Source organism: Nomascus leucogenys, chromosome 2, assembly GCF_006542625.1.
Source record: "Nomascus leucogenys isolate Asia chromosome 2, Asia_NLE_v1, whole genome shotgun sequence".
Classification (NCBI taxonomy): Eukaryota; Metazoa; Chordata; class Mammalia; order Primates; family Hylobatidae; genus Nomascus; species Nomascus leucogenys.
Genome location: NC_044382.1, coordinates 38,545,249 through 38,563,261, shown reverse-complemented (window position 1 = coordinate 38,563,261; position 18,013 = coordinate 38,545,249). Strand labels below are relative to the sequence as shown.

The 18,013-nt window shown below is 44.8% G+C and overlaps 2 protein-coding genes across 5 annotated transcripts in view; both read left to right on the top strand.

Annotated features, from left to right (window-relative positions):
* PURA (purine rich element binding protein A) overlaps positions 1 to 2,401 on the top strand; it is a 66,899-nt gene extending 64,498 nt beyond the window's left edge. The window contains exon 5 of the transcript XR_004033395.1: positions 1,172 to 2,401. The gene's annotated coding sequence lies outside the window, so the exon portion shown is untranslated. The remainder of the gene's footprint in view (positions 1 to 1,171) is intronic.
* Positions 2,402 to 3,417: 1,016 nt separating this feature from the next.
* The window catches only part of CYSTM1 (cysteine rich transmembrane module containing 1), a 68,885-nt gene continuing 54,289 nt past the window's right edge, over positions 3,418 to 18,013 (top strand). The window contains exon 1 of one of the 4 annotated variants that reach the window (XM_030828175.1): positions 3,418 to 3,753. The gene's annotated coding sequence lies outside the window, so the exon portion shown is untranslated. Of the gene's footprint in view, positions 3,754 to 17,403; positions 17,453 to 18,013 lie in introns of those variants that run through there. The other 3 variants (XM_003266462.4, XM_030828185.1, XM_030828181.1) reach the window with 3 other exon arrangements.

Here is an 18,013-nt window from a genome sequence, read left to right as displayed (position 1 = left end):
GCTTTTTTTGTTTAATCATGCATCCATTCATTCAACAAAGCATGGCTAATCTTACACTATGCTGATAATTTCATTATTATCTTTGCTCATTCATTCATTCATTCATTCATCTAGCCAGTAAATATTTACTGAGCCCCTGCCCCAGGTGCTCAGATCACTGCCCTGACCCAGAATGCTCTCTTCACCTACCACCTCTCCAAATCTTATCTTTTTTTTGTTTTTGTTTTTCTGTGACAGAGTCTCACTCTGTTGCCCAGGCTGGAGTGCAGTGGCACAATCTTGGCTCACGGCAACCTCTGCCTCCTGGGTTCAGGCAATTCTTCTGCCTCAGCCTCCTGAGCAGCTGGGATTACAGGCATGCGCCATGACACCTGGCTACTTTTTGTACTTTTAGTAGAGATGGGGTTTCACCATGTTGGCTAGGCTGGTCTCGAACTCCTGACCTCAAGTGATCCACCCGCCTCGGCCTCCCAAAGTGCTGGGATTACAGGCATGAGCCACCGTGCCTGGCCAATCCTATCTTTCAAGGCTCTGCTCCAGACCCTTCCTTCCATGTATCCCACCTTAGCCAATGCAGCTGGCAGGGCCCCTCTTTCCATGAACGCTGCAGGCATGGAAGGACATGACATAGTTTAGCATTCAATTTCACAGCAGCCGGCAAGGTCTCACACTGTCTTATCTTCCCATCAGAAATCGGATGCCTGACCAAGCCAGGGCACATGCTCCTTCTGTATCCATCAGTCTTGAGTGTACATTAGGCATCCAAGAAACATTCTTTCATCCAATTGTTCAGAGAACAAATGTGGTCTAATAAAAATACAATGGTTTAAAAAATGGCCCTTTAAAAAATATTATGAATCTGCGTTCTCTTTCTTTGCCCTGGAATTCACCTAAAGTTTATGATAGTCTTGTGAGGTAGGTATTATTATCTCTATTTTACAGATAAGGCAGAGACTCAAAGAAGGTGAGTAACTTGGCCAAGTTCACAAAATGGATAAATCTCAGAACACATGCTGCCAACGACTGCACCACGTTGCCTCCACAGTCCTTGGACAGTTCTCCTGAATGAACAAATATTGAAAATTTATTGTAACTTCTGTGACTAATGGACTTTCACAGCAAATATACTTGGCCAGGACCTTGTACCCTGACATTTTTCTTTTATTTCCAGGAATGGAAACCCACACTGCTGTTGTGAAGAAACCTGATGAAACTCTAGCAACTTCTACATCTGGCCTGCTGCTTAGTCCTGAGACCCGAGGTCAAAATCATAGAAAAGAGCCATGTGAGATGCATTCCCTGGCCTCATCTCTGTTCTTGGATGCTGTCAGCAACACTCCCTGAGTTTTTACCCACATAATAACACTTTCCTCAGCATGGATGTGGAGGTGGGGGTGAGGAATGTTCTATTTTTCCTTCAATGGTTACGCCCTCACCCTACCAACTCAGTAAAAGTGGAGTGGTCAGGGACCTTACTGAGAATGTGTCCTAGCATCTTTTCTTCCCCAGCACAGCCTCCGTATGACCCAGCTGCCATGAGAAGCTTGCCTGCCTTCTAAGGGAATTATTCCTGCCTTCCACTCCATCCTCACCTTGCCCTGCCCAGATTAAAGGCACAGAGGCATGTACCACAGGCCTGAAAAACCGTCCAGCCAAAAAGCCTGACTGTCTTGATGAGTCCTATCAGGGTATAGTTATGGACGTGCCTGTTTCTGCTCTTCCCTCTGCATTAGTGCTCTGCAAAGGGTGGCTCTTACCCTCAGATGGTCCAAAGATAGTTTGGGGTGTGCATGGATGACCTTCACTCTTCAGAGGCAAACAGACAATGCTGCTCTTCTCCAACAGCCTCTGAAGGACACCACCTACTACCTGGTTCTGAGATGTTTGCTGCCCCAGAGTCTCCCACCTGCTTCTTCCTCCCCCTCAGTCCTCCCTTTTATAGCCTCTCAGCCTCCCTTTTCTTAATGCTCTTAGCACCCTTTCCTGGGTCTCTATTTACCCTGCCCTCCCTTCCAGCAACCCCTTCCCAAACCACTGCGTACTTCTACTCTCTTTCCAATCCCTCCTCCCTTCCCAGCACTTTCGCCCTCCATTGAATCCCTCAAGCCTCATTCTGGCCCAACTCCTCCCCTCACCCTCTATCCCTGCCCTCCTCAGATCTGCCAAACACCTCAGGCCTGGCTGCCTCTGTCCTGTTCCTACTAACCTCCTGACCATGCTTCTGTGCTCCTTGGGACCTGGGCTCACATTTTCAATCTCTTCTCTCCTATTAGTACAGCTCTGTCTAGAGCCATGATTCTTCTCTACCTTTCACAGCTGTCTTCTTTCCCACTTATATGAGTTTCTTTTTTTAAGTATGAAAATAAAAAAGTGCCACTTAAACACAATGATTAAGTCATAATAAACAGTACAAGTTGTACTTGAATGTGAGACATACCACCCATACACGTTTGATCTTCAAGGACCACATCTCAATCTGCCCATGGCCCACTGCCTGACACTAAAAGATGCTCACGAGAAGTTGACTATAAACTAACTTCTTGGTCTAAGATCCTACACTCTGAAAGGGAAGGTTTCAATACACATGAAACCTTCTTGGCAGTGCAGGGATGAGGACAGTAAAACTGAAATGAAAGTCAGCAAGTAGTGAAGGTGTGAAATAGGCAGTGACTCTCACACTGAGACCTCCAGGGGATGTTAAATTGTCATTTCGAAGCTGATGGTCTATCTGGGAAGCCTAGAGAGTAACAAAAGTTGTAGGCATATAATTATATTAGAGTGGTGCAAAAGTAATTGCTGTTTTTGCCATTTTAAAAAAAAATGGCCATTAAAAAAAAAAAGAGGCTATAATTAAAAAACCACAATTACTTTTGCACCAACCTAATAGCAAGGAAGGGGAGGAATCTGGAGAGAAAATCAATTTCTAAAATGAAAAATAAAAATTTTTTTGCACGTAGGACTTGCAAGCTCGTTCTAGACCTTGCTCTGGGAGCTTTTCGGTAACGTCTCTTCCTGTTAGAATAGAAGAAGAAAACCTTCAGGACAGAAGGTTGTGTCCCCCTTCCCCCTCCTGATGTGAATGAAGTCTCATTACACTCTGTAAAGTACTGGCGGGACTACTTGTTGCAAGGTTTGTGGGGAAAAGTAGCCAGAGAGCAATCCAGTTATCAGCCTCAGCCCCATTCCTCTCAGGTACAGCTCGGGAAGTAAGCCCCCAAACCTAGTTGGGTCTGGACCAACAAGACACGAGGAGGTAGCAGCCCACAGCCGACCCCTCATGCCACGCACTGAGCAGGGTCCCGCATGGACGCTGATCTTGCCTCCCAAGGCGCCTGAACTAGTGGAGTTGGGGTATCGGGTGGAGTCTCGGAGAACCAATCCAACCTGAGGTGGACGCCTGTGGGAGTCCCAAGTATCCAGCGCAGCTGGGAGGCCCACGTTGGGAAGTCAGAGGCCGATCTCGCGTCCCTACTGCGCCGACTGCAACAGAGCGCTTCCGGCGGCGCTTGGAGGCCGAGCAGTTGGGGGCGGGGCTCGTGCTGTGACGCCAGCCTCGCCTCGCCCCGCCCCGCGCGCGTTGCCAGGGTGATCAGGTGACTCCCGGTTCGCGGCGCTGGGGGCGGTCGTGACGTCAGACGCCCGGCTGCTCCTCACTTGCTCTGACAGGTGCGGCAAGTCTACTGCGGGCTGGTCCGGGCTCCTTAGGTGCAGACCCGATCGTTATCCAGTCGGTTCGTGGAGAGGAGAGGTGAGGTGCGGCAGACCTGGCCCGACCCAGCTGGGACCAGGGCGGGGATCAGGCGCGGACAGGGCGCGTCCCGGGATGTGCGCGTCCCCGGGCTCCCCGGGGAGCTCCCTGAGACCTGCCGGGCACCCGGGCTGGCCGGGCTCAGGCAGGGGTTCGCGCAGCCCCTGGGGAGGGGCAGGGAGGCAGGGAAGCGGCTGCCGCCAGCTGGATCCCTCCCGGCGCCCCGCGGCTACTCTGGGGCTTCTGGTCGCCGCGCCAGGCGTCCCGGCGGTGGACTCACAGCGTCTCCGCGTCGCTGCGGTTCTCGTCTCACAAGGAGTCGGCGGGCTCGCAGCGGGGCTCGCCACACCCCGTCCCGGGGGACGTCCGCGGGAGGCTTCTGGATTTCCTCGCCTTGGGCTGCGATTTCTGAGGCGCTGCTCTGCGTATTCCGAGCTGGGCCAGCCGGGGGCAGGGGGCAGGGGGCAGGGGGCAGGTCGCGAGTCCCGCGGGTGGGAGCGGAGTGGAAGTAACTAGTGACTGGAAGTAACTAGGGAACGCGAAGCTGGCGCTCGGAGGCCGGGGTGTTCAGAGAAGGCGTTGCGGGGGAAAGGAATCCCGCTGCTGTTGAGAGTCGTGGATTGGGATCTGAGCGGACCTGTTGGAGGAAGTGAAACCTGAGCGGGATTCTGACGGGTGGAAACTAATCTCCCGGTAGCAGTGGCGGTTGCAGGGGGGAGAGAAGGAGGGGAGGACCCCTGGGGAAGGAGACCATGAGGAAAAACGATTTGGGGACTGACTGGACCGTCTGCTGGGCTGTTTTTGGGGAAAAAAAGTTTGGAGAATTAGGTTAGGAAGGATTAGGAAAGAACCCTTGAGTGCCCACCTGAGAGGCACTGTGTGCTGTGGGGAGCCATTGAAACGTTGGCTAGATTGGGGTAGGGGGAACACTGAGGAAGTTGGTGTGAGGGGAACACTGAGGAAACTGGTGTGACATTCCGGCAAAAAGGTGACAACACTCTTCTCCGATGGGATTCCTCAAACCCTGCTTATGAAATACTTGTAACTGACAAGGGTAGGGGCTCAGGCAGCCAGGTGCCTTTTCCAGCCGTTGTTGGCAAATTTTTAGAAATTTAACAAAAAATAATTGTACATATTTATAGATTTATACAGTAGGATACATGTAAACTTTGTGGAGTAACCATGTTAGCAGATTTTTTTTTAATTCCTTTTTATGAAAGAAAGGACCCACCCAAGGGCAGCTCATTTTCGAGTATCTCATTTGACTGGATTTAATGACTGGTTGAGAGCTATGCCCCCCTCAGTATGCAGCGAGATTATAGCGTCCACACTTTGCCCTTCAGAGTTTTCAGTGTCTTGCAAACACCTCGTATCCCCCTAGGGTGAAATCCAAACCCCAAATGACTGGTAAGAGATTTAATAGGGGGAAGTTATTAAAGGAAAACCAGCATCCAAAACATTCATATGGGGCACTGGGTTAGCTGAAAGGAGTCCCATACTATTTGTTGATTGTAGATCAAAGATCTCTAGTCCTGGCCTGGCGCGGTGGCTCACGCCTGTAATCCCAGCACTTTGGGAGGCCGAGGTGGGCGGATCACGAGGTCAGGAGATCGAGACCATCCTGACTAACACGGTGAAACCCCATCTCTACTAAAAATACAAAAAATAAGCTGGGCGTGGTGGCGGGCGCCTGTAGTCCCAGCTACATGGGAGGCTGAGGCAGGAGAATGGCGTGAACCCAGGAGGTGGAGCTTGCAGTGAGCGGAGGCTGAGCCACTGCACTCCAGCCTGGGCGACAGCGAGACTCCGTCTCAAAAAAACAACAACAACAACAACAACAACAACAAAAGTCTAGTCCTTTCCTACCAGCTTTGAGTTTCTCAATGTAAGGCTGCGTAAGTGTTAGTTGGCTATTTTGTCTTAATTTCCTGAGCAACAGGAAAAATATATTTTGGTTATATGAAGAGGAATGCTTTGGTAATTTATGATTTTTCCCAGCCCTTAAATTTATTGGTGCTATGACCAAAAAATACACAGCTGTCTATTTTATTTTATTTATTTGTTTATTTTTGAGACAGTCTTGCTCTGTCGCCCAGGCTGGAGTGCAATGTCGAGATCTTGGCTCACTGCAACCTTTGCCTCCTGGGTTCAAGAGCTGTCTATTTTATATTGAAACTTACCAACATCTGTTTTCTAGGAGGTAGTGAAATTTATTTTGTATTTCTTTGACTCCAGAAAACAGAATTGGACCTCCAGGGATCCTGTACAGTGAAAGGCAGGTTTGGGAATTGTGAAGGAAGGTGGCCGCAGCTGGTTTGTGCGTAAATATAGAAACCAGTGCAGCACTCAAAGCAGGGCAAATCCAGGGTGAGACCTGGGGAAATGGGACTTCCAGTCAGATCAGTGAAGTCATTCTCTGTAAAAGAAGCCCCAAAATGTGTAAAAGTCCAGAGTAGTTTTTTCCCCCTGTGTTCCTGTTGAGTGGTAGAGATTATGATAGTGATTTTTAAGGGGCTTTGCAGGAGCCTGTTAATATTAAGAATCGCTGGAAATCAGATGTCTTGGCCTCATTAAAAACTTTAGAAAAGTAACTATTTTCCAAATCTCTTTGATACTATTTGAAGTGGCCAACTAATTATGGTTCCTTTGGAAAGAAACAGTCCACCCCCTCCTTTCCCAAACAAAATAACTATGTGCTGTCAGGGCAGTTAAGTAGGCCAAAAGTTTTTGGAAATTTTCTGCTTTCATTCACCCCAGGCACCCCCACAAGTTTTCTCATTGGTAGAGAACTTAAGACTTTACTGTCAGGAAAAAAATGTTAGTGTGTTTCCCTAAATACAAGCTATAATAAACAACAGGGCTGGCCTTTAATAGAAATGCTCTTTCTTAAGGGGGACTGGGCTGAGGTGAAAGGCAAGGCTGGGGTATGGGCTGGAGCATTTTGAGCTCACCTTTTGTCAACTAAGGCCTTGAGCAGGGCACTCCTTTCTTGGCATGGAAACTTTCTTTGACCTTGAATGCTGGTCAGTACCTCCTCACAGAGGTACCGAGGAGAATTAATGAGAGGCTTATATGAAATTTGAGCTCCTGCAAAGCAGAATATTTTAATTCTTGGATGAATGGTATATTTTGAGATGTGATAAAAGTTTTTTAAAAGAGTTTGACGTTCTAAATTTTTGGAAAAGCCTTATTCAAGGCCTTCTTCTTCTTCTTCTTTTTTTTTTTTTTTTTTTTTTTCCCAGAAACAGGGCTTGCTATGTTTCCCAGGTTGGTCTCTAACTCCTGGGTTCAAGTGATCCTCCCACCTCAACCCTGTGAGTAGCTGGGACTACAGGCAACCATGCCTGGCTGTCTAAGGCCTTTTTGCTGATTTGGTTTTTAAAATTTTTTTGAGACAGGGTCTGGCTCTGTTGCCTGGGCTGGAGTGCAGTGGTGTGATCTCAGCTTACTGCAACCTCTGCCTCCTGGGCTCAAGCCATCCTCCCGACTCAGTCTCCTGAGTAGCTGGGACTACAGGCCTGCACCACCACACCTAGCTAATTTTTTGTGTTTTTTGTAGAGATGGAGTTTTGCCATGTTGCCCAGGCTCCCCTCAAACTCCTAGGCTCAAGCGATCTGCCTGCCTCAGCCTCCCAAAGTACTGGGATTACAGGCATGAGCCACCATGCCTGGACTTTTTGCTGGTTTTTTGTTTGGTTTGGTTTGTTTTTTTCCTGGTGCTTTATGGGCTTGGTTACTAATCAGCCTGTAATCAAGATCTGAGGCCTGGTGCTGTAATCCTAGCACTTTGGGAGGCTGAGGCAAGCGGATCGCTTGAGCCCAGGAGTTCAAGACCAGCCTGAGCAATACAGGGAGACCCCATTGCTACAAAAAATTTTTAAAAATTAGCTGGGCATGTGGTATGTGCCTGTAATCCTAGCTACTCAGGAGGCTGAGGTGGGAGGATCGCTGGAGCCCAGGAGTTTGAGGCTGCAATGAACTATGATCATGCCACCGCACTCTAGCCTGGAAGACAGAATGAGACCTTATTGCTTAAAAAAAAAAAAATGGCTGGGCACGGTGGCCCACACCTGTAATCTCAGCACTTTGGGAGGCCGAGGTGGGTGGATTGCTTGAGGCCAGGAGTTCGAGACCAGCCTGGCCAACATGGTGAAACCCTGTCTCTACTAAAATTACAAAAACTAGCTGAGCATGGTGGCATACGCCTGTAATCCCAGCTAAGTCGGGAGGCTGAGGCACAAGAATTGCTTGAACCCAGGAGGCAGAGGTTGCAATGAGCCAAGATCGTACCACTGCACTCCAGCCTGGGAGACAGAGGGAGACTCTGTCTCAAAAATAAAAATCTGGAAGCCTGAGGCTAACTAAATTCCTGCTTTTATTTCATATATAAATAGTAAAGCTCGGATTGTTCACTCTCTTTTTTTTTTCTTTCTTTTCTTTTTCTTTTGAGACAGAGTCTTGCTCTGTCTCCTCTGTCTCCCAGGCCGGAGTGCAAAGGCACGATCTCAGCTCACTGCAACCTCTGCCTCCCAGGTTCAAACGATTCTCCTGCCTCGGTCTCCTGAGTAGCTGGGACTACAGGCATGCACTACCACGCCCGGCTAATTTTTTGTATTTTTAGTAGAGATGGGGTTTCACCACATTGGCCAGGCTGGTCTCGAACTCCTGACCTCAGGTGATCCACCCACCTCAGCCTCCCAAAGTGCTGGGATTACAGACGTGAGTCATCGCGCCCAGCCTCACTCTCTTTTTTCTTCTATCCTCTGTTAACCTGGTCTTGGCTTTTTTTGGAGTGCCTGGAGTAAACCGGTAACAGAAGGCTATGGGACTGGCAGCCTATGACCCTGGAGTAAACCAGTAACAGAAGACTATGGGACTGGCAGCCTATGACCCAGCATCTTTTTTAACAGCAAGAGTATTATCAGAAAGTGTCACAGCCCTCAAAGGAGTTAGTTATTAAGCTGGTCAGAGACAAAAGAGAGTAAGATTCCTCGCTAAATTGGATGAGGAGTGAAATAGTCATCTTTTAAAATTTCCCTCACCTGTGTCAGACCACCAGTCCTGTCACTCAATCTAGTAGGATTCAAGTGCTTGCTGATGTGCCCAGGGACACTACGTACTGAACTGCAACATCCATCTTTTAGACTTCTGACATTTGTTGGCCAGGTCAAGCTCTCTCTCATGAGGGAAATTCTGACAGAAAAGGCTTTCTGTTTTCTGTAGGCTTAGCCGAGTGCCATGTTTCAGGCTTCCAAGCTCCTCATGCTTGGCCAAGGCTACTAATTGGCTTGGCTATAAAATGGAAGTCAGCAATTAAACAGCAGTAGTATAAAGGAAGGGAATTGAACATAAGCTGACCCTCCCACTTTACAACCAAAAAGGTTCACACCATTTTGGGCACTACACAAAGGAATCTTCAAAAGGAAGTGAGCTTGGAATGATTCCTTTATAGCTTTTAGGAGATGTATGTGGAATATTATTATTGATTTAGTCCTCAAAGCCAGATCTTGGAAACTGGGTAGGTCCTCACATCTAAAGCAAAGGAGACAAATGGTTTGAATCCAGTCTCTGTGGGCAGCAAGCTTGTGGTATGACTTTGCCAAAACAACAGATGATTTATATTTTTCTAAACTCTTTTCATTAAATGGTTTAAGGGAGAATATTGATGGTCATGGTGTGAGAAGGGTTTGATCTACCTGAATTTACTCACTGAAGAGTAAATGCCTTATTCAGAGGTGCCTATCACTAGTTTCCTGATTATTTGTACTAAAGAATCATTAGCCAGTCTCAAGAGCACTGGCTCAGAAAACATCATAACTGAAAACTAGCTAGGCATGCTTCTTATTCAGAGAAAATTAGGGATGGGAAACAGTTGAACTACAAAGACATTTAGGGAGAGGAAGACCTGGGAAATGGTGCTAGACTTCTGCCACGTTAAACATTTAATGCTGCACGCAGTACTTTACCGGTCAGCTTTCAGTTGCAGAATCTTAGGCAGAATCAGTTGGGGAGAAAGTGTGTGAAGAGGGGGACATTTGTAAGAATGTGGCTATTCTGTGAGCCCTTATTGCTAAGTCGAATACTTAGTGCTTTCCTGCTGCCACTAGCTTCCTGGACACTCCAGACTTTGCCCTTCCGCCTCTTCCCTAACAGCCTTTCCTCCCCAACACCACCCTCTCTAAAGCCAATCTAATCTTTGATCACAGTTTCTGCACCCTTCTGGCTCTGCTAACTTTGTTGAACTAATTTTTGGTGGCCTTTAATGTCTGGTGGTGGCTGTGTGAGAAACTAATGAGGGATAATTGTATTTATTTACTGATTATTATTTTGCTTTAGGGACAATCTGCCAGACTGGAGTGCATGGCATGATCATAGCCCAGTGCAGGCTCAAACTCCTGGGCTCAAATGATCTTCCCACCTCAGTCTCCTGAGTAGCTAGGACTACAGGCACATGCCACTGTGCCTGGTTAATTTTTTATTTATATTTCGTAGAGTTGGGGGTCTCACTATGTTGCCCAGGCTGGTCTCAAACTCCTGAGCTCAAGCAATCCTGCTGCATGAGCCACTGCACCTGCAAGAGCCACGGGGGCCACTGCCACTGCAAGATAGCAGGACCCCCGTCTGTATTTTTTGCTGTGTTGACTAGGCCGTTCTTAAAGTCCTAGCCTCAAGGGATCCTCCTGCCTTAGCTTCCGAAAGTGCTGGGATCACAGGCGTGTGACACCACCTTCAGCCGGGTAGTTGTATTTAAAGGGAGGGTCTTGAAAGTGGAAACCCTAGTGTTTTCCACACTTCATTTGTGTTCCCCTGCATGATTTTTGTCTTATCTTTATGTCATCTGTATTGTTGTTTAACATTTTTCTTAAAGTCAACCCATTTTTTAAAACCCTAAAATTTGTTTGAAAGGGAAACGATATCATTGCCTTAAACTGATAACTACTATATCACCTGTCACAAATAGAAGGTATAAATTATTGAAGTTGTTTGTCCATGTTCCCCAAGTTCCACATACCCCACCTGGGGCAATACGCCTTTACCCAAAGATATGACTCACTAATAGTGAGTTTTTCAGGCAGCAGTAGATGGGTGGTAGGATGGTTTGGAGTAGGCAGGCCTTCAGAGAGGGCCCCTTGAAGCCTATCTTTTCCTAAAACTTGTGTGGCTCTATGATACTAGGAAGGCCACAGAATGAAGAATCTAGGAGGTAACAAGAGGTAAATGCAATGTGAAACCACTGATGTTTTGATCTGAAGTTTGCCAAAAAGAGGCCTGAGTGGTGGTGAGGCTGTATACTACATTAAATTCTAGGCCCTCTGCCAGGGGTGTGGCTTCATTGATGCTGTGTTACATTGTTCTTTCTGTGCCAGTGTGCTCTTAGAAAACTCAGATGCTCCTGGGAAACGCAGATCTTTCTTGGGGGGCAGGAGGGATGCTATTTTTTTTTTTTAACTCATCAATAACCCGAACTACTTTGAGTTCCTTTCACATATAGAGAACTGTTTGTGGATGTTGCTAATGATAGAAACTGAAGTTAACATCTAGAATTTTTTTCCCCCAATCTTCATTGTCCGTAAAGCCTATTCCTTTAAGAATCCTATGCAAACAGAAGAAAGCGGGAGGGTGAGCTGCCCTGGGTTGTATGGTCTCTTACGGTGCAGCACATGATAGGCACGAGTGGTACTTCCTGGTTTGATGTGAAATTCACTGTTGTCCATTAAGAGCCACCCCGCAGTGCTGACTGAGCTGCTGCTCCCTCAGAGGGTCAGGAGAGCGTGCTTTCATGATGGAGCAAAGCCAGGCTGGCTTGGTATTCATCAGGAACCAGGAGCGCTTAGTTAAATTGCCAGCACGTTAAGCTGTAGGGGCCTCTTTCTAAACCATCAAGATTTCAACTTTCCCACAAAGCCTAATCTAATACTCTGGGAGGAAGCAGGCAGAGCCTGTCTTTCAGGGGCTGGGCTGGCAGGGGACCTGGCCTGGGAAGTGGCCTTATCAGGCTTGTTGGGAGGGATGGACCTGTCCCTTTCTAGTGTATCCTCTCAACTTGGCAGGGGGCAGAGTTCTTCCCTTTTCTCTCTCTCCATGCCCTAACCTCTCCTTTCAATTCCCCAACTCACTTTCTGTGTTCACAGCTTTCTTCTCTTTTCCTTTCCCTTCTGTTCAATGCTGCCCTCTCTTTTGAGCCTCTCTCTTGCTAGGCCCCATTTTCTCTCCATTCTCACTTTGAGGGTTGACTATTTGAAGTTCCAATTATAATGCTGTCCTATATGTCCCAGTGACTAGATGTAATTCAGAGATCCCTACCCTATTTTTCTGAGGAGAAGCCAATCTTCATTTCTCTACTGGCTTTCAGATAGCAGTGTTGGTGGGGTACTGACCAGAGTCCCTGAACTGAGTGGTTGGGTGAGGCTGGATGTGCTCCTCCCCCATATGGGGGTCCCAGCAGTATGGGGAAGGTATTATAATCAGGGTTTGCTGACAATGCCAGGATCCATTAGACAAGGGGCTGAGGCTCACCTGTGGAGACCCTTCCATAAGCTGAATGCAGAGGGGAGTACTGCATCCAGGCAGTCCTCTGGCTTTTGCAGAGGACCATACATGATGAATGAAGGCTGGAGAAGGAGCCCTTGGGTGAGGTTGGCCTGGAACCCACAGGACTATTTGCAACTGTGGATCCTGCCCTGAAGCTAGGTTTTCCCAGGTGGCAACTGGACCAAATTGTCTTCCCATGTGGTTAGATGGATTGTTGGAAGCATCTAGGAGCATGGCTTTCCTGCTCAATGAGTTAAAAAATTGATTATTTTCTTGTAAAAGCCATGTGGCTACTTTACCTAAAGATGATTAGCAAGGGTTTTAACTTTCATTGTTAAATATAACATATGTATAAAAAAGTATGTATAATATAAATGTACAGTTTAATCAATAATTGTATTCATTAGTGTAACTGTGTGATCTATTCAGGTTTAGAAATAGAAGTTTATTTTTAAACCCAAATGGTGTAATAGAATGCACTGTGTTGCAATTTGCTTTTTTCCCACCATGTTGGTGCTTTTTCATATCAGCACAGGTAGTTCTAACTTATTCTTCTGAAGGGTCATATAGCAGCAGTTCCATGGATTGGAAATACCATGGTTTATTTAACCATCCCATATTGATGAACATTATATTTAATATATATGCTTGTGTATAAAGTTGGTTTTTTTTTTTTTTTTTTGGCATACCGGCTGGCACTAGTATATACCTGTAAGATAAATTCCTAAAGGTAGAATTGCTCGTTCAAAGGATAGGGTGTTTTTATTTATTTATTTGGGGTTTTACTTAAAAATATGTCTTTACTGAAGAGTTTATAAGAAAAAAGGATAGACCCGCTGTAAAAAGAAAAGCTGTCCCCTCTAAACATTAGGGAGGAATGGGACACCAATACCTGGTGGCTAAGGATAGGTTATTTTAGTTGTTGATATTTTCAGGTAGTAATGTCTTTTTTCCCAGAAATGTTTATAAATGTTATATCTTACAGAGCACCAAGCCCTGGATCCAACCAGAGGTTCTTTATAGAAAGCTTTATGGAGAAAGATTTTAGCAGATGATATGTTATCCTCTGTTGAAGGGAACTTCTCTGGATTCCCTCAGAAAGTCTCTAAGTCTGGAAGAATGCTAAAATGTACCTACCAAGTTTAATATTGGAGGGAGACAAGATTGACTATAGTCACATTTTCAAATAATTCTGAACTGTGGATAATTAATGTAGGTATGGTATGACTTTTCAGAATTTGCTGTTCCTAATCTATCAGGACAAGTTGAGAATACTTACATCTTTGTGTTATATTAATGTTGGGGATAGCGGCTTAAAGCAATTATCTGAATGGCATTAGCAAACTACGTTACCAAATAGTTTGTAGATTTTTAGCTTCATATGAACGCAGTTATAAAAGCAATGTGTGGTTTTTATATCAAATATTTTTTGTGAGAAAGGAAAATAAGATAGTCTCTGAACCTCTTCATCACACTAGGCCAGGGCCTTCAGAGATAGTTGATCCATCGTTAGTTTTTGCCTTCCATGTGCACTTTGATGCCCTTGTTCAGTGAAAGGTCCCATATCTGAGCCATGTGTCATTTTGTACTCCACAGAGGAGCTATTCTGAAGCCACAGCCAAAATGTTGATACAAAGGATATGTTCTAATACTTATTCATTCATTGACTATATGAGAATAGCTCAGGGCCTGGTAAAACTCTGTGGCAAACAAGAGATATTGAATGAGGTAGGGGATGGCTAATGATATTTGGGAGGTTGAGGCCAGAATCAGTATTTGGACAATAATGGAGTAATACTGCAGGTTGTCTTCCTCCAGTCTGTCCCTAAAAGAAGAGCAATTTAGGAAATGGCAATACCCAGCAATGTGTTTAAAATGCTGAGCAAGTCGTAAAAAGAAATATCTTGTCCATGTCATGCTAACTATCAGAGGTCTCCTGGTATTGCACTGTTACTGGGAGCACTGCTACCATCTTTAAAAATGTAAATCCCTGCTATTGCTATCCCCCTGGGGCTCCTGTGTTAAAGTTTCCATATCAGGAGCAAGTTCTTCCTAGGAGAAGGTCTACAGTTCTGGAATGCCTATTGTTGTGATTTTGGCCTTGGGTTTAAGATTTGAGACCATCATTTCTTACCTCTGCTCACTGTACATTCACAAGTATGTGTGGTATGGCTCTCCCAACTGGGGAGTCATTTGGGCTTCTACTTGTACTTCAGTTTTAGTAACTTGTGTAACACTTTGAGGTAACTGCCTTCTGGACCTCCCAAAGTAAGTTTTGTCTATTCTGTCAAACTACCTTCACCATATCCTTAAAATTTGGAAAACTTCCAGCATATTCCATCTGATGCAATAGCAGACAAATGGAAATGATAATTTTATTTGTATTAATAGCAGTACTGAAGGGGAGGAGCAAGCCAGCTATAGTTCTTTACCTCTTATCCCCAGCTCTAGGCCTGATTTGTAGTAGGTACTTAATACATGTGAAATAAGTGAATTATTAAGTTTGTCAATAGTATTCAACAAACATAAAGTTACATGAATCACTTTAAAAGAAATAAAGAATAACGATAGAAAAGGAAGATGCAGCAAACCTAGAAGTCTGCCCTTAGCAAGGCTGTTTATGAGCTGACCCTTTGGCCTCATCCCGTGAAGTGTGCTTCAGCCATTAGAACCTAGTCAGTTCCTCAAATGTGCTCTGCTTTTTCTCTGAAACATCTCACAGATTGTTGCCTCTGCAGAGTATGAAATTTGGAGTAATACGAATTTCTGTTTATGCCTAGTCATGTGATCATCACTTCTCTTAGAATCTTTCTGTGACTTCCCTGAGTAATTAGTTGTCTCTACTTTGAGCTTACAGTACGCTCTGCTTTCTCTATCTTAGCTTGGTTTTGTGATTGCTGATGTTATTGTCTGTCTCTCTCATACCCTGAATAGGAACTGTCTCTTGCTTACCATTATCTCAGCAGCGCCTGGAACCCAGTAGTACTGGGTTATAGTTGATGCTCCTATAAGTATTTATGGATGAACAAATGACTGAGTGAATGGAATAAACTAATATGTCATTGCCAAAATTTGATGAAAACTCTAAACCAGAGATGATACGGCAGCATAAAACTCAGTAATTCTAGGCCAGGTGTGGTGGCTTACACCTGTAATCCCAGCACTTTGGGAGGCTGAGGTGGGCAGATTGCCTGAGGTCAGGAGTTCAAGACCAGCCTGGCCAACATGGTGAAACCCCATCTCTACTAAAAATACAAAAATTAGCCAGGCATGGTGGTGCACGCCTGTAATCCCAGCTGCCCTGGAGGCTGAGGCAGGAGAATCGCTTGAACCTGGAAGACAGAGGTTGTAGTGAGCCGAGATGGCGCCACTGCCCTCCAGCCTGGGCGACAAAGTGAAACTCTATCTCAAACAAACAAACAAACAAACACCTCAGTAATGCTAAAGCTTTTTTTTTTTTTTTTTTTTTTTACCTGAACAAACCGCACCCAAAATTATAGATGTGAGAGTCAAGACATATTGAGGGACTTAGAATGTAAAGTGGTCTATTTACAAAGGTCTTGTTAAAAAAACAGCTAATGGGGAGTTAAAAAAAAAAAAAGACACTGAGGTCTCTAGGGTAAGACCTGCTCTCATAGTTTTTGTTTGTTTGTTTTGTTTTGTTTTTGAGATAAGGTCTTGCACGGTCTTCCAGGCTTGAGTGCCGTGGTGTGATCACGGCTCACCTCAGCCTCAATCTCCCAGGCTCAAGTGATTCTCCTACCTCAGTCTCCCCCAAGTAGCTGGGACTACAGATGTATGCCACCACACCCAGCTATTTTTCCTGTTTTTTATAGAGACAAGGTCTCACTATGTTGTCCACGATGGTCTCAAACTCCTAGGCTCAAGCAATCCACCTGCCTTTGTCTCCCAAAGTGCCGGGATTACAGGTGTGAACCATTGTGCCTGGCCCTGCTCTCATGTTTTTAAACTTTAATTTTATAAGTTACCAAGAAAGATAAATTGAAGGACATAAGGATAAGAATGACTTTAGGCTTTGATAATAAGAAGGATTCCAAGATAGAGAAGTCTGTATGTAACCAAAAGAATTTGTTTTTTTACCCTAAGTCTGGTACCCAACCAAGTGACTTTTTGGTTTGAAGCAGAAAGAAAACATTTGAAGACCTTAGAGAACCAAAGTGTCTTGTGAAAAAAAAAATTGCAACTACAAAAATCACCTTAAAAAGCAGTGAAGAGCAGATTTTGAGTAGATCGTTAACAAGAGGAAGATAAGTAATGAGAAGGCAAATTGGTATATCAGAAGTGAATAAGAGGTTTAAAGTGGCATTTTAAAAAATATTTGTTAATTTTAACTTTTTTTTTTTTTTTTTTTTTTTAGAGACAGGGTCTTTCTTGTTCTGTTGCCTAGACTAAAGTGTAGTGTCATGATCATAGCTCACTGTAGCTCAAACTCCTGGAGTGAAGTGATCCTCCCACCTCAGCCTCACAAGCAGCTAGGACTATGTATACCACCACAGCTTGTTAATTTTTTTGCAGGGGGAAGGGGAGAGGATAGACACAAGGTTTCACTATGTTACCCTAACCAGGCTGGTCTTGAACTCCTGGCCTCAAGTGATTCCCCTGCCTCAGCCTCCCAAGTCACTGGCATTATAAGCATGAGCCCTGAGCCCAGCTAAAGTGGCATTCTAGCTATTAAAAATGGCAGGCAGCATGGATATATATCTGAAAGCACTAAGAAAACTTAATCTTTTTCTGACTGTATAGGTTCTCTTGAAATTTTCAGAAATGCACATGAGTATAAATAACAAAAATTGCCCACAATTCCAGCATCCAAGGAAAACCACAATAAATATATTTTTTCTAGCAAAATATCTGCTGTTACTGTACAACTTACAATAAAGTTTGAAAATCTTAATGTACAACTCAATACATTTATATGTATTCATGTAAACATGACTCAGCTCAAGATACAGAACGTTTCCATCATTCCTGAAGGTTCCCTTGTATCTTCCCCTCAATATTCATAAATTTGTTTTGGTATCTTTCTTTTCAGTATCCACAGATTTGTTTTGGCTGTTCTTGTACCTCATATAAATGGAATCACAGAATGATATAGTTTGGATATTTGTCCTCTCCAGATCTCATGTTGGGATGTGACCCCCAATTTTGGAGGTGGGTTTGTGGGAGGTGTTTGGGTCATAGGGGTGTATCCTTCATGAATGGCTTGGTGTCCTTTTTATGGTAATGAGTGAGTTCTCTATTAGTCAAGTGAGATCTGGTTGTTTAAAAGAGTCTGGGACCTCCCCCCACTCTCTTGCCCCCTCTCTCATCATGTGATATGCCTGCTTCACCCTTTGTCTTCCACCATGATTGTAAGCTACCTGAGAGCCTCACCAGACACAGATGCCAGCACTATGCTTCTTGTACAGTCAGCAGAACCATGAGCCAAAATAAACCTCTTTTATTTATAAATTACCCAGCCTCAGATAGTCCTTTATAGCAACACAAAACAGACTAAGTAAAGTATTATTGAAGTCTGTTGAGTCTGCCTTCTTTTGCTCACACGTTGTGTCTGGGATTCATCCATGTTGTTTCACGTAATAATAGTTCTTTTACTTATTGTTTTGGGGTCATTTTCTACTGTATAAATATATAATAATTTATCTGTTCTGCTGTTGAACATTTGGATAGCTTTCAGTTTGGGACTATTATAAATAAAGCTGCTTTGAACAT